The sequence below is a fragment of the Ceratotherium simum genome, chromosome 13 (assembly GCF_057802395.1).
Source record: "Ceratotherium simum simum isolate JZ-2026a chromosome 13, ASM5780239v1, whole genome shotgun sequence".
Taxonomy (NCBI): domain Eukaryota; kingdom Metazoa; phylum Chordata; class Mammalia; order Perissodactyla; family Rhinocerotidae; genus Ceratotherium; species Ceratotherium simum.
In genome coordinates this window covers 40,571,197-40,588,650 of record NC_141912.1, presented here as the reverse complement: position 1 = coordinate 40,588,650, position 17,454 = coordinate 40,571,197, and the positions used below count along the sequence as shown (strand labels likewise).

Here is a 17,454-nt window from a genome sequence, read left to right as displayed (position 1 = left end):
GTGGGCTGTCTTGTTGTTTCTGTGCCGCTTATTAAGCATTTATGGAGTGATAATAACGGACTAGGCTTCTCAGACATTGGTATTCTCCATTTCCAAATAAGAAAGAGAGCCAAGCGAGACTTTTCTAAAGGTATACTGTCATTTTACCTAAGCCCCTCTCAACAGAGAAAATAGTAAATGCTAGAGATGATAAAAGTATTTTCTTTAAACTATTTCATGCCTGCCCCTGGAGGTAGGTCTACAGCTTGAGAAGCCTTCAGCAAGGTTTCTGTTATTCTCAAAGCTCTCACTCCTCTAGGATAGCATTTCCTGCTTCTAAAACACTATGTTTAATAATATAATAGGGCCTTAAGGCTTTCCTTACAAAACTGCTTTGTGGCATATATGCATTTAAGGTGAAATACATTGCCAAAACTCACATTTCAGAGAATTTCATGTCACTCCTTGAAATAACTTGGGACATCTTAGATATTGAGAAACCCAAGTTGAGAATTCCTTCACGATGGTGCTCCCTTCCTCTCAAAGAAAGGAATTACCAATTATTATTTTTGAAGATGTCTCTTCAGCATATTGATCTTTAAGTCAGGGTCCAGCAGGGAAAACAAAACCACTTTAGGCCCCTCAACAAAATGAATTTAATATAGGAAATTAATTGTATAGGCGATGGTACTGCAGGAGTGATGCAGCACCCCAGAGATCAGGAACAACAGGAGCTCCTACATCTCCAGGACTGGAGGGACATCAGTAGAAGGTTTTGTTACCAGAGCCTAAGACTGGTGCTGACCAGCAGGAGCTAGACTGTGATGAGTGCTGCTTGATAGAGGCCCGGGCCACTGAAGACAGGCACTATTTGAGACATCATCTCGGCGGGGATCCCTAGCTTCTCCCTCATCTCCCCTTCCAATCGTCCACTAGTGTGTCCCATTGGTTGAACTTACCCAGAAGAAAATTGTTAAAAGAGTCAGGGAGAGGCCGGCCCCGTGGCTTAGCAGTTAAGTGTGCGCGCTCCGCTACTGGCTGCCCGGGGTTCAGATCCCAGGCGCGCACCGACGCACTGCTTGTCAGGCCATGCTGAGGCGACGTCCCACATACAGCAACTAGAAGGATGTGCAACTATGACGTACAACTATCTACTGGGGCTTTGGGGAGAAAATGGGGGAAAAAACGAGGAGGATTGGCAATAGATGTTAGCTCAGAGCCCGTCTTCCTCAGCAAAAAGAGGAGGATTGGCATGGATGTTAGCTGAGAGCTGATCTTCCTCACAAAAAAAAAAAAAGAGTCAGGGAATGTAGTTTCCTGTGACACAGTCAAACAGGGGGAAAGTGGAAATTGAATCTAAGAGCAAACAGGGAAATAACCACCGTGTAAAATAAGTACCAGTGTTTTCTCTAATTCCTGTATATCCTGTATGTTGCTCAGAAGGCTCAGTTTAAGGGTAAGACTCTGAATGTGGTGGTTTCAAGATGTCAGATTGAGTAAGTATATGCTCCACTGCACCAGGTCTGGGGAATTATAGAACTGATATGAAGAAACATCTGAATCTCTAGCCACACCCAAGAACAAGAATTAAACTTCTCAAGGGACTAGAGGCTTCAAGGAATTCCTGGGAGACTGAAAGCTGGGGTTGAGATGAGCAAGAGAAAAGGATAGACCAAGACATGGGTGCAGCACTGTGCAGGCTCCATGTCTAGAAGTGGTGGCACCTTGGAGCAGGAGAAGCTAGGAACAGTCAGTGAGGGTTTGGTAGAGTGTTGTAGTGGCAGCGGTTTGTTCTATGAACCCCTGTGCACTCCTTCTTCCCTTCTCCACCCAGCGTTTAGGTCAGTTTTAGGATGGAGAAATAGAGAAGAGCCTCAGGTAGCTGATGATGTCCAGGATAAAGAGGGACCAAGTAAGCTCACAAGACCGGCTGCTGTCTTCAGCTCTGCCCACCCCCTAGTCTCACTGACAACAGAAAAGAGCACAAGCACCCACAGCTGCTTCAGCCGCACATCCAAGACTGGCTGCCCAAGCTGAGAGAGACCTGAGAGTCTAGAAAGGATGGGCTCACAGTGGGAATGACTAGAAATATGAGGACTGCCAACATTGAGAAAGACAAGAACAAGAAGCGTTTACAGCTCGGGGGGAACTAAACTTCACAAGAAGAGTGATTAATATCTTTAGAGATATAAAAGATGGTATTACATCCATGAATCAACAGGATCTTGATTTTTATAAAACAGAATCAAGAGATCTTGAAAATGAAAAAATGTAATTGTTGCCATTAAGAATTTAATAGATGGCTCAATAGCAGAATGAAAAAATGGAGGGGCAAATTAGTGAGCTAAGAAGACCAGGGCTAAGGAATTCTTCCAGAATATAAGATAAAAGGATGAAGAGATAGAAAGTTTAAAAGAAAAGAATCATCAAGAATAGCCCTAGATTTACCGATATCTAACAAATAGGAGTTAATGAAGGAGAAATAGAAAGAATGGAGGGGAACCAATAGTTAAAGAAATAATATCTAAGAATTTCTTAGAAAAGAAAAACAAAAAAGACATAAGACTTCAGAATGAAGAGGTTACCGTGTGCTAAGCAGTATAATAATATTGTAGAAAATCTTTACAACCTCAAAATATATAAAAGAATCCCAAAAGTTATCACAGAAGAAAATGATTAACAATCAAGAATCTGATTTAGAGCAGACTTCTCATCAACAACTCTGGAAACAAGAACTTCTAATGCTGAAAACAAAACACAACAAAAAAGGACTTTAATGGAAATTTCTGTACCTAGCCAAACTAATATTCAAACGTGAAGGTGAAATAAAGGCATTTTTCGACATAGAAACTTTCAGACAGGAAGTTTACCACCCTAGATCCTCTCTTAAAGAGACTACCACAGACTATACTTTCACAAAAAGAAAAATGCTGTAAAGTATAAGATAATGAACGATAATGAACAAATTTTGTTATATCTTTCTTGTGGTACTCAATATTGTATAATATTTACATTATATCTTTTACTAACTTGCCATTTATTACATGAATGTATGTTTCTGTTTAAAAGTTATTGACAACAATCAAATTTGCCATTCACAGGAGTTTGGGGGATAGAATGGAGAGAAATAAAATTGTGACAACAGATTTAAAATACTGAAGTACTCTTGGATCATGGATTGATTTCCTTTGATCCATAGATAACAAATATACAAATGTCAATTGGAACAGATTCTACATAGTATGTAGGGTTGCCATTAGTTTTTCTGGGTAATTGGTTCATTCATTCAACATTTATTATTCATCTAGTATTCAGAAAACTCTACTCTAGGCCCTGAAAGGAACCCAAAGATGAACAAGACCTAGATCCAGCTCTCAAGGGGTTTATGATTTAGTGGCAGTGACAGACATGAGCACAAGTAACTGTGATGCAGTATATAAGTATTATGAGAAGATAGAAATAAAACACAAAATTGCAGAGATAGTAATGATTAATTTTGAGCTCAGGAATCATGTAAAATTAGTTCATGTGTTAATAAGTAAACTTCAACAATTTTCTATGCAATGACATCTTTGCTATCAAGATAAGTGTCGTATATAGCATTACATCTTGTTAATGATTTCTGATCAACAGTTAGGGAGAACAAATGTTGCAAACTACATCCACCCTCCAAAGCATACAGTGGGTTTCACAACGATCCAGCGACTTTGGTGCTTGTTCAATGAACTGACAGTGAGGGTTATTCAGATGTGTTTTTTTATTACTGTTGTTGCAGTTATGTTTTGCCATAATTGGCTAGATTGAATATTGGTACAACTTAAAATTCATCAGATTTAAGAGTACTTTATCATCTCAAAGTAAAAGAGATAAATCAAAATTTGCCCCTAATGTGGCACTGCTATTTAATGTCATTAGTCTGTGTTTCTTAGTCTTTGCCTTCTAGAGCTCCTGTGCATTTACTCAGGAACGTGAATCATCTTCAGTCCTCTCATTGTGCCCAGACTCCCCAGGTGGTGAGGATGGGAGGAGGATAGTGGTGTTGGAGAGAGGAAGAGTCCCACAGCTTGGCAGGACAGAGTGGCAGAAATGTTCTAGTTCGGGTCTACTTCTCTGTCCTGCTGGTTCCTGGGCTTATGCTGCCTGGCATGGCATAAGGACGTTCCCATCGGGGATTCTGTGAAGGAAGTCAGAAAGCAGATATCTAATAGATAATGTATTCTGTGTAGTATGCATTGGACTGTGTGAAGATGCCTCTCAATATCTAGCCATATCAAATTTTTTGAACTATTTCCCAACATTTCAGTTCTTAATGTAAATATTTGTTGCATTCACTTGGATGCTTGAGTTGAAGAGGATTTCAGATGTCAGCCTCTAGTTACTGTGATATTTTTAGTTTACATCTTTTTTTTGCCTGTGTAAATTTGAAAAGAGACAGCTGGATGAAGGCTGTATAGCCAAGTTAATGTTTATACAGAACTTCTTGGGTGAAGATTTGATTCTGATTGACTCTCTAAACACATACCTCTTTCTTCCTCTGGTTAAAAAAAATAAGCCTGTAGATCTCTGGCTAGGATGGAAGCATTCTATCCTGGCCCAAGTCTAAATGACTAGAATATTTTCTGCAAAGCGACATTTTGCTTCTGAGGTGGAATTGAATTGGCTTTCCTGAGCTCAAGTTTGCCCAAAGGAAACTTCCATACCTCTGGATCCTTTTCTTTTTTCTATTTTTCCCCAGCTTTATTGAGATATAATTGACATATAACATTGTGTAAGTTTAATGTGAAATGATTACCACAATAAGGTTAGTTAACGTATCCTTCACTTCACATAGTTACCTTTGTGTGCATGTGGGGTGGGGGGTGAGAACATTTAAGATCTACTCTTTTAGCAGCTTTCAAGTATACAATAAGGTATTGTTAATTATAGTCACCATGCTGTAGATCTTAGATCCTCAGAATTTATTCGTCTTATAACTGGAAGTTTGTACCCTTGACCAACATCTCCCCATTTCCCGCCCCACCCCCCACTGGCAACCACCATTCTACTCTCTGTTCGTCTAAGTTCAACTTTTTTATTTTCTATGTGTAGGTGAGTTCATACAGTATTTGTCTTTCTCTGACTTATTTTTCTTAGTGTTTTTTTGCAAATCAGTTAATCCTTCAACTTGAATTTATTGAGCACCTACCAGATGCTAATCACATTAATAGGTGCTTTGGGGAATTCAGGAATATAGGATACAGAACATAATTCCAAGGAGTTACAGCTTTATTAGGGAAATAATACATATACACACATACACACACATGTGTATGTATATATAAAACAGAATGAGAGAGTATATTAGTGGAAAGAGTAAGTGGACACTGAGAATTGTAAAACCTTAATTATAGTTCTAATTCTACTCATATTAGTTTTTTAATGGCTCTCTAGACTTCTTTCCTTATGTATAAAGTGAGATAATTGGACTAAATGCTATCTATGCACTCTTTCAGCTCCAGGTTTTTAAATCTAATTCTCAGTTTATTACACATGGTCTAATACAATCTTTACTCATTATCTATGATAATGAAAAGCTAAATCATGTAGAAGTTCAGAAATGAGGGAAGTCATTACAGTTATCCCCCACTGAGCAAGCTAAATAAGCTTTAAAGGATGTCAAGAGGAAGAAGGCACCTTTCTAAGGTGAAGGAGACCACGTAAGCAAGGATGCGGAGAGGGAATGAGCACAGTGTGAGGAAGAGGGGGCAAAATAGCAAGAGACCAGTAAGGGGGCTTGCATATAAGAGGCACTAACTAGCAAGGATCTGGATTGAAATTGGCCTGGCAGGAACCTGGGGTTCTCATGGAAGAATTGAAGAATAGGATTATACAGATAAATGGTGATCTCATGATGGGTTATGAATACCATATGTAGAGAAGCTACTATTTTATTTAATGGTGACTAGGAAACATTGTGATTTGAGAGTATTGCAATTCATTCACTCATTCAGTAATGTTTATTGTGCTCTTTCTTTATGCTAGGCACTGTTCTAGGTACTAGAGATATAGGAATGAACAAAACAAAGTCCTTGCCCTCATGGAACTTACATTCCAGTGGGGAGAGAGATAATACACAAAATAAATCACTAAAATACAGAGCATTTCAGAGAGCAGAAAGTGCACAAAGAAAAATAAAACAGGAGTTGCAATTTTAATAAGATTCACATGATACAGATTTTTTTATGGCTACTACTCTGATAGCCATGAATAGAATTAGCAGGAGTGAGAAATCAGGAAGATATTCAGGTTTGAGTGATGATGAGGGAAAAGACTCGAGTAATGACAGTGAAAACAGAGGAAGAGACAAATGTGAGAGACTTTGTGGAGGGAGAATCAATAGAAGTGATTGCTGCAAATATAAAAGAGATAAAGAAGGGAGAATAGTAAAACCTCAAGGCTAAAACAAGTTATCAAGGGATGGAAAAATTGGGAAAAGAAGTTGGTTGAGAATAAGAAATGTTCAGTTCTTAGCATGATGAAGGAATATATGATGTACAGGTTGAATTCTGGAACTTTAGAGAAAGGTTAAGGCTGAAGATTTAAATTTTGGAGTGACTGGTATTGAGTTGATGTAATACTGAGGTCAAGACCAAAAGTCAGCTCAGAAATTCTCTGATCTAATTTGAAGTAGGTCTTAATCAGGATCTGCAGGACCACATCTCCCTACGTTCAAACTTACTGTGGGAAGCTTGCCAACTGAATTTTTCTTTTTACTTAGCCGTATCAGCCCCATTCCCTCCCTTTATATCTATTTATATGTAATTAAATATTCCATTCATTGGCTATTTTCCAATGGGGAAAAAAATCTCCCTTCTTTTATGACTCGGAGTATTAACAGTAAACACTGTAGAAAGATGAGACATTAAAAGGATAACAAGGGAATATTATGAACAACCTGTGACAATATATTTGCTAACTTAGGTAAATTTGACAAATTTTAAAAGACACAGTCTGCCAAAGCTCACTCAAGAAAATAGAGAACCTGAATAGTCCTATATCTATATAAGAAAATGAATTCAGGTAAAAACTTTCCAACAAAGAAAACTCCAGGCCCAGATAGCATCACTGCAAATTCTGCCAAACATTTAAGGAATAAATAATGCAAATTCTATGCAAATTTTTCCAGAAAACAGAAAAGGAGGGAACAATTCCCAATTCATTTTACAAAGCCAGTGTAGCCCTAGAATCAAAGCAGACAAATACATTACAAGAAAAGAAAACTACAGACCAACATCCCACATGAATAAAAATATTTAATAAAATATTTGTAAATTCAGTTCAACAAAATATTAAAAGGATAATAAATCATGACCAAGTGGGTGTTATCCCAGGAATGCAAGACTGGTTTAACATTCAAAAATCAATTAGTATAATTCATTATATCAACAAACTAACAAAAAAAAATTTGATCATCTCGATAGATGCAGACAAAGCATTTGACAAAATTCCGTATCATATAGTCAAAGCACTGAGTAAAACAGGAATAGAAGGGAACTTCCACAACCTGATAAAGTGTATCTACAAAAAATATATAGCTAATATAATAATTAACAGTGAAAGAAAGAATTCTTTCTCTCTAAAATCGGAAACAAGGCAAGGATGTCCTTTCTTACCACTTCTATTCAACATCATACTAAGGGATTTAATCAGTACAATAAAGCAAGAAAAATAAATAAAACACGTAAAGAATTGGGAAGGAAATAATAAAACTATCTTTGTTCACAAACAATATGATTGTCTATGTAGAAAACCCAAAGACTCTACAAAAAAAATATACTAGAATTAATAAATGAGGTTAGCAAGGTTGTAGGATACAAGGTCAATATACAAACTCAATTGTATTTCTATATACTAGCAATGAACAATTAGAAATTGAAATAAAAAGCCAGCATCATTTACAATAGCATCAAAAAACATAAAATACTTAGGGATAAATCTAACAAAATATGTGCAAGATTTGTATGCTGAAAACTATAAAACATTGTTGAGAAAAATCAAAGAAAACTTAAATAAATACAGAGATATACCGTGTTAATGGATTGGGTTCTTCAATGCTAAGATATCAGTTCTCCCAAAACTGATCTATAGATTTAATGCAATCCTAATCAAAATTCCAGCCAGCTTTTTTGCGGAAAATTGACAAGCTGTTTCTGAAATTCACAGAAATGCCGAGGACCTAGAATAGATAAAACAACTTTTTAAAAGAAGAAAACCCATACTTTATACCATATACCAAAATTTATCTAAAATGAATCATAGACCTAAATGTAAAACCTAAAATATAAAACTTCTTAAAGAATTGATAGAAAATCTTTGTGATCTTGAGTTGAGCAAAAATTTTATAGGGCATAAAATGCACAAATCATAAAAGAAAAAAATGGTAAATTAGACCATCAAAATTTAAAGTGTCTACTCTTTCAAAGACCAATGTTAATAAAATTTTAAAAACACAGACTGGGAGAAAACATTTTCAAAACACATATCTGACAAAGGACGTATATCCAGAATACTTAAAAAATTATCACAATTCAATAATAAGAAAAGAAACAATAATATGGACAAAATATTTGAACAGACATTATATCAAAAAACATACAGATGGCAAATAAGGGCATGAAAGCTCAACATCATTAGTCATTAGGGAAATCAAATTAAAACCTTAATGTGATAATACTATACAATTATTAGAAGAGCTTTTAAAAACTAACAATAACAAGTGCTGGTGAGGATGAGAAACTCACATTGCTGGTGGGGATGTAACATAGTACACCCACTTTGGAAACAACAGATTTACAGTTCCTGATAACATTAAACATAACACCATAAACCCAGCAATCTCATTACTAGGTATTTATCTATGAGAAATGAAAACGTATGCCCACATGAAGACTTCTACATGAATATTTACAGCAGCTTTACTCATAATCTCCCAGAACTGGAAACAGCATAAACCAGTGAGTGGCTAAGCAAATTGTGGTACAGCCATACAATTGAATCCTACTCAGCAATAAAAATGGAATGAACTATTGATACATTTGACAACTTGGATGAATCTCAAAAGCATTATGCTAAGTAACAGAAGCCAGATATGGAAGGCAACACACTATATGATTCCATTTATGTGACATTTTGTAAAAGGCAAAATTACAGGAATAGAAATCAGATTAGAACCAGCCCTGATGACCTAGTGGTTAAAGTTTGACACACTCTGCTTCAGCGGCCCGGGTTTGGTTCTTGAAGGGGGAACCGCACCACTCGTCTATCAATAGCCATGCTGTGGAGGTGGCTCACATAGAAGAACTAAAAGGATCTACAACTAGAATATGTAACTATGTACTGGGGCTTTGGGGAGGGAAAAAAAAGAGAGAGGAAGATTGGCAACAGGTGTTAGCTCAGGGCAAATCTTTTCCAGCAAAAAAATAAAAAGGATCACTATCATGTTTGATTAAGATGGTTAAAAAAAAAAATCAAATTAGTGATTGCCAAGCTTTCTGGTGTGGCAGGGAATTGATTACAAAGGAGTAAGAGGGAATTGTTTAGGGTGATTGAAATATTCTATATCTTGATTTTAGTGGTGGTTACATAACTGTACACATTTGTCAAAACTCATGGTTCTACCCATCTGGAAAAGGTGAATTAAAAATTTTACTATCTGTAAATTTGACCTCGACTAACCTGACTTTTAAAAAATTGGAAAAATCTGTATGATGAAAGATAGTATAAAGATAAAAGACTAGTCATTAAACAAACCAAAGTAAAATAAATCAAAACAGTGAGGAATTGTACAGTGAGGAATTTCCCTTTAGGTATAATTTTGCTGTAGTTAATTTAATAATAGCAACTTATCTTTGACTGCAAGCCCCTCAGAGCACACAAACACATCTTTTTACAATTAATTACTACATGCACAAATTGAGGAGAACTTCCTCAATTTCCTGCTCTGCTACCAAACCTACATACCAACCTGCATCCGTACCCTGTATCCACCCTCTCCTTCCTCCTGTTACATTAGAGAATGTGTCCTGTCTCCTGTTTAGAGCCGACCTCACCAGCTGTATTCCCCGTCCTAGTCCCTTCTGCCGTTTCAAGAAGCTCAACTATCCTTCTATTTTTTCTTTATTTTCAAATTCTCCCTCTTACTGGACTCTTCATATTAGTATTTGAATGGGCTCAAGTTTTTCCCCTACTTAAAACCGAATTACTCCCACTTGACCCAACCTCCCCCTCTACCTACTGCTCGCTTTCCTCTTCTTTAAGCGAAACTACTCCAAGAAGTTGCTTTCGATCATGGTCTCCATTCCCTTCCCTTCCACTCACACCTCAACACACTCCAATCTGGCTTTTGCCCCATCATACTGAAGTGTTGCTATGGTTATTGATGACCTCAGTGTAGATAAAGTTAATGGGCCTATTTCTATCCTCATTTTTCTTGACCTCTCAGCAGCATTCAACATTATTAATCACCCTGTCATTGAAACATTCTCCTCTCTTGTTTTCTTCCCATTCCTGACTGCTCCATGGCTTCCTGGGCCAGATTATCCTCCTTTCCTGTTGGCATTCCTCAAGGCACTGTCCTAGAACGTCTTCTTCTCTTTTTGCTGTATACTTTTTCCTTGATGATCTCATTAACACCAGCACTTCAGTTGCCATCCAAATGCTGATGACTCATATTTATTTTACTAGCCCATATTTATTCTTCTCTGAACGCCACACTCATTGATAGCATTGCCTACCTCACAGCTGGCCCTGAAGTCAACATGCCCCAAACTGAATTCTTCTCCATCTTTCTCCAGACCTGGTCTCTGCCACTGCATCCCCATCGGTCAGTGTCTCTACAAGCCCTACAGTTGCCCAGGCCAGAAACTTAGATGTTACCTGTGATTCTGTCCTTTTTCTCATCCCCCAAATCCAGTCCATTTGGAAGTCCTGTTGACTCTATCTTCAAAACATGTCCTGAATCAGATGATTCACACCACCTCTGCTGTTGCTACCCTTGTCTAACCTCTGTCACCTTTTGTCCTCTATTCAAATGGTGTCATAATAGGTTTCCCTGAATCCACTTTGCTCTCCTCTAAGTCCTTTTCTGTGAAGCCAGAATATTCCATTTTAAAAGTGCAATTCTTATAATTTCACTCTTCTTCTTAAAACTCTTCAGTGATTTCTGACTTCACGTTGTTTTGAGGACAAGACCAAAATCCTTCATATGGCCTATAAATATCTGCCTGACCTGACCCTCTTCTATGTTTTCAGCTACATTTCACATTCCTCTCCCTCTTGCCCCTTTACTTCAACAACTGGCCTTTCAATTCCTTAAATGTTCCATGCTGTCTCTCACCCTGGGGCCTTTGCACATGCAGTGGCTTCTGACTTCTGATGGGATGATGTGTGCGTGCATGGACCCTCACATACACACGCACATGTCTTGTTTGTTCTACTCTTCCTTCAAGCCTCAGTTTCAATTGTTCTCCCTCAGAGACATCTTCTCTGAGCCGTAGCCCCAACTAAATTGTGACTACGGTACACGTTTTCATCTTCTCTCTACTTTTCGTTCAGGTCACTTATCTCTGTTTATAATCATGTACCTGTGGTATAGTGTGATTGTTATCTGTGTCCTCCACCACACTGAAAGGGCTTTGAGGGCAGGAGCCATGTCTGCTTTAAATGAATGTACACAGCACCTTTAGTTGTCAATTTGTGGCACATAATAAAAGAATATGCAGTGAATATTAATACAGCAAAGGTTATGCATAAGCTACATTAAAACCCTAGAGGGAAAAGCTTGAGAGGTATTGGACTGGCTTATGAGCACGTAATCACACAATTTAAGATATTGAGCTATTGAAATCCATCCGTGCAGGCAAGTATTATGTTAAGCAAATGAGGCCCTAGTTTGGTATACATTTTACCAGATGGGAAATGGTTCCTGCAGTGACCTGGGGCACTGGCCAGGGCAGCCTCTACTCCTGCCCTTTAGGAGTCCCCACATCCCTCTCACTATATTTGCTGTTCCTACTGGGGAATAACCCCATCCTCCCAGCTGAAACAGCTGCTGAAGCTGTGGGCTGTGCTGGAGTTGACCTCACGGCCTTGCACTATGTGCAAAATAGAGGGTAGACCTCCACTTTCCACCCTTAGGCTTTGCTCTGTGTCTGGACTTATTTGGAAATTGTTGTCTGATGGGATTTCTTTTTTTTTAATTCTTTATAAAATTAAATAATGTAAGATGAAATGTAGCTTAAATATAGTTTAAAATCAAACACACTGTGTTATCAAACCCACAAACACATAATTTGTTTCAAAAGGACATATCTGTACTGATAAAAGCTTCATTTATGTCCAAACGTCTATTTAAATGCAAATAAGTATACCTAGGGTAAGAGTCTTAAATGCTCATTTTCCCACCAAATAAATGTCACTTTGAAATAAAATTAATTTATACCATTATTCATTCCTTCTAGTGAATACACACTGATTGAGTACTGACGATACGGTGTCAGGCACTGTACTAAGAACTGGGGAGCTCACAGACAAACCAAAGGATCCCATAGGAGGCTGGCAGGTGTGGAGAGAGGGGCGGAGGACCAGACATGCATGCTTATTGATGGGGCTGAGCTGCTGTAATAGGCACCTGGGTCTAAGATGGGGGGCCAGGGCGGGGGGGGGTTGTTTTGCAAAGGGCAGGGGAACAGGGAGGAAAGGCTTTGTAGAGGAATGACATACAGAAAACCCATCAGTGCCTTCATCCTTTTAAAGTAAGCATTTAAAGGTGACTTCAGGAGAAGTCATTTCCACCATATTTAACGTGCAGTTTAAAATTTTTTTATTAGACTAGTCTAATAAAAGTTTAATTGGATTCAGTTCCTCAATATGTTTGAGCTGGATTAAACTCATAAAACAAATTTCAACTACAGGTATAGTGGCTCTCTTGAACCTAAAATATGATAACTTGTTCCCAAAAGTATGGGACAGAATAATTAAAATCAAAACTATCCCATATAATTTGAGATATACTATCACCGTGATTATAAATCTTACAGTGTGAGCCTCAGACTATTTTAGAAATGAAAGGAAGCAAACAAACAAGTAAATGAATACCTCACAGTGTTTAAGTTAATATCGTCCTAGTGAGAATTAGATACCAGACTAGTCTTTTAGGGAGAGTGTCTTGTCAGCACTTAACTCTGGAGCAATAATACTTTATCCTTTTTATATTCAGTTTATTGTCACTGGCCTCCAAAGTGGTTTTATTTGTCAAATCACTATTAAAAATATGTTTCAAAATCATGACTTAATGCTGTGCAAGTTCCACGACATGATGAGCTCTCCTGATGGTTCTCTGTAGCTCTGTAGTGGCAGTAGCTTCCACTGTGAAGGCAGGGAGGAGTGGGTTTCAGGAAAACGTGCTCTTCAAGGATGAGAGATGGAGACAGAGATGGGGGGGCGGTTGGAGAGAGAGAAGCCCATGCAGGAGTCTAAACAATCTCAAAAATTGTTTGAAATATGACTGGACTCTGTCCTACATCAGATTGCTCATTAGACAATGAAAAATCTCAAGAAGTTTCTGCCTAATTTCTTGTCATTATGGATGAAATTGTCCCAATGACAATGATATTGACTACCTCTGGCTATCCAGAACCTCTTCCCAGGACCTGCAATGGCCCCTCATGGCCTGGCCCCTGGCAACCTCTGGGGCCTCATTCCCTCCCAAGCTTCCCCTCCCTCACCTGGTCTCACCATCCCTCCCTTGAAACCCTCCTCCATCACTTCATTACTCAAATGTCACATTATCAGAAAGAGCTTCCCAGGCCACTTAATCTAAAATATACCTTCCCCTGTCACTCTTTATCCCATTTATGCTGAGTTATTTTTCTTCATAACAGCAACATCATACTTAATATTTAATTGTCCATTGTCTCTCTCTCCCTACATGAGGGCACTTCATGAGGACCGGGACTTTATCTGTGTTGTTTTCCATTATGTCCCTGTCATCTAAAACAATACCTAGCCCATGGTAGACCCGTAATAAATATTTGTTGAATGAATTACTGAACCCTCTGTCAGGGCCTCCATACCCTCTCTGGCTTCTTTCATGAGCCATTCATTTCACATCTCTAGGACCTCTACTCAGAACTGCCCCGGGGTGTCTGACAGGAACAAAGGTCATCAGAACCAGTCTGTGTTGATAGGAAGCACTTCTTGACATGTAGATTCAACATGCACTGGCTTGGTATCTATAAGTTGTGCTAGACCTTACGGATTTCATCGTATGAGTGTGAATGACTGAGGAATTATCTGAAATATTCAGAATTTTGCCCACAACTATTTTCTTAACTTTGTCCAGAGTCACTGAGATCAGGCAGAGAGCATTGAGTTGAATGGACTGAGAGTAAAGAGACTTGAATTCTCATCTTGACTCCCCTTCTATTCTAAGGAGATTCATTATCTTAAAAAGATCACTTGGGGGCCGGCCTGGTGGCGCAGCAGTTAAGTGCATGCGCTCCGCTGCGGTGGCCCGGGGTTCGCAGGTTCGGATCCCGGGCGCGCACCAATGCACCGCTTGTCAAGCCATGCTGTGGCAGCATCCCATATAAAGTAGAGGATGATGGGCACAGATGTTAGCTCAGGGCCAGTCTTCCTCAGCAAAAAGAGGAGGATTGGCATCAGATGTTAGCTCAGGGCTGATCTTCCTCACAAAAAAAAAAGATCACTCCACCTCAATCTTCTAATCTTAACTATATGACCTTTGGCAAATTATATCATCTCTGTGTGTCTCAGTTACTCATCTGTCATGTGAGAGTAATAATGGTACCTACTCACAATGCTGTTATCAGGACTGATGAAGTAATTCATGCTATGCACTAAACATGATTATTATTAATATTATTATTATTATATCCCTGTGATTCCTTGCTACAGTTTTTATTGTTGCTGAGGAATCTATTCAGTTACATAGATATTTTGTCAGCCTTCTCTACTGGAAACAAAGGAGCAAACCATATTTTAATGTCTCTCTTTAGAACATACACACACTCACACGTTCACGCATAAACAAAGAGTACCGGAAGGAAAAACCAAGAAAATGTTATTGGAATTACAAGTGTTTTTGGTTTTGGGGTTTTTTTTTTTTTTGGTTCTTTTTACCTGGCTGTACTTCCTAAAATTTTTCCAGAAAATTCAAGGTTATTTTTGAAAGAATTAATGTCATTTGCCAATTTTACACCTCCAAGTGGTAAAATAAAATTGTTTCACTTCATTAATGAACAGCAGAAAAAAACGCCCTTCTTTGTTAACACTACTTTTACACTAAATCTCGTAGCTGAATTAAAAACAAATGTTTGCTCTTGGCATATAGCAAATTATTGTGCAACACACATAGTTGGTTCTGAGATCTAAATTACATCTGCTTCTGGAATTTTAACTTTAAATTATTTTTATAGCTAATATTTGTATTATTTTTTTGTATATTTGGGCTATAAAATTGTGTATTATTAATCAGTCACTTCAGAGTGGTGCTTTTCTTATACAGTTGATAGAAGACTGTATATCTAATTGGCTAAATAAAACAAAAACTATAAATTGCCAGAATGGAATGTTCATAAAATGCTTCCAAATTGGACTTGTTTGCTTTGCTTCTTACTGTCCACTTCCTTAACCATAACAGAGCTCCACATACTCCCAAAGTGAGAAAAATTTGCTGAAACTCTTAAGACATTTAGAAATTTAAAGACAAAGTAGCATCCTGAATCATAAAGAGAACTGATGCATAAAGTTTATATTTGTATTTAAAATAAAATTATAAATTTAAATGAATTCTTTGTAAATATGTATATGTTTACATGATGTAATATATATAAGTATATAAGTAATATGCACTCATAGAAATTCTAAAAAGTACAGACATAGAGAAGAAAACAGTATGTGTATGTACAGGCCCATATCTGAGTGCATAGGAGACATGCCAGAAGTAAAAGGCAGGTACTTTTTGCTTGAATGATGTTGGTGAAGACTTTTTCCCCTAGATGACTTTGAAAGAGACTTATATGTGTTATATCCAACATCAAGATGTGGACTCCAAGCCCTGGTTCTCTCTCCCACCATGTTCTTCAGGATTCCTGGAAGCTGGAATTCTCTGCATCTCTCTGCAGATCCTCTCTGTGGAATTTCCATGTGAATACTTTAATTTATCTTAATATCTTGTTACTTCTTTCAGGTACTTCCCATTTTTTGTTTATTTTGAACTCTCTTTTCTTTCTTTCAAATACTGGACATATCAACAAATCCTTCAGTTTTCCATTTTCTGAAGTTAGCGTTTCAACATCTGTATAGTAGTTGTACTAAAAATGCACAAGCATAAAACTGTTAGTGAACATTCTAAAATCTTATAAATGGGCAAGATAAATTGAGTTGGGATTTTGTTGTTGTTATTATTACTGTGAAGAATTTTATCTGACTACTTGTTTTGAGGGGGGGAGCCTAACATTTTGTATGACCTTAGGAACTCAATCTTTGGATATATCTTCTAATTTATCTCATTTGCTTACAAATCTATGGGCTAAAGAGAGTTCAGAGAGAACAGTTTGTCTTGTCTTCATCTCCTGAGGCTTGGGAGAGGAGCTGTTGAGATTTCTCCTATTTCATTCCTTGGCATTGCTGCTGAAAACTGGAGATTCAAATCTATCCCGGGGGCCTTAATTATCAGTCCCCGAGTATTATTAAGCACATCATAGCACTGTGCTAAAAGCTTTCAGAGAAGCAGAAGCATAAAGCATGGTGCCTGACCAGAAGGAACTATGTGAGGACTCATGAAATCTGCTTTTGAAACAAAAAAAATTGAAGATTAAGACAAGTAAATGATCGTGTACAAAATGGGCAATAAAGACCAGGAGTATAAAGGACTTAATGAAAGAAAGATTAATTGATTACCCGGATAACTGTGTATATAGATCAGGCTTTTTAAATAAAATGCAAAAAAATGAACTGCTTTAAGCATTGTCCATACACAGTATCAAAGCCAACGTAAGGACTCTCAAAACTGCTGTGGAGTTGCATGGGATCCAGAATGAGACACTTTGCTTTTATTTTTCAGTTGTGTTCTCTGTACAATATGGATGCCCATCCCCCTGACATTCTGGTAAAGATCTGAGAACTTGTGAGAAAATCCAAAGATTTTTTTATGTTGAAGGATCTCAGTGCAAGACATCCCAGTGCCAATAAAGTTAACAATGCCCCAAAATAGAACAAGGATGATTTGTGTCATTCACTGGGCTATGAGATGGTGATTACCATAGTATTCAGCTAAATACTGGGATAAATCCTACTTCTGTTTAATTTTACACCTATCAAAAAATGGTAGTTTAGGGGAAGCCCCATGGTATAGTGGTTAAGTTCTGCATGCTCCACTTGGGCGGCCCAGGTTCACGGATTCAGATCCTGGGC

At 37.8% G+C, this 17,454-nt stretch overlaps 1 protein-coding gene across 1 annotated transcript in view; it reads left to right on the top strand.

The window, feature by feature from the left end:
- KIF6 (kinesin family member 6) overlaps positions 1 to 17,454 on the top strand; it is a 376,398-nt gene that overhangs the window by 160,980 nt on the left and 197,964 nt on the right.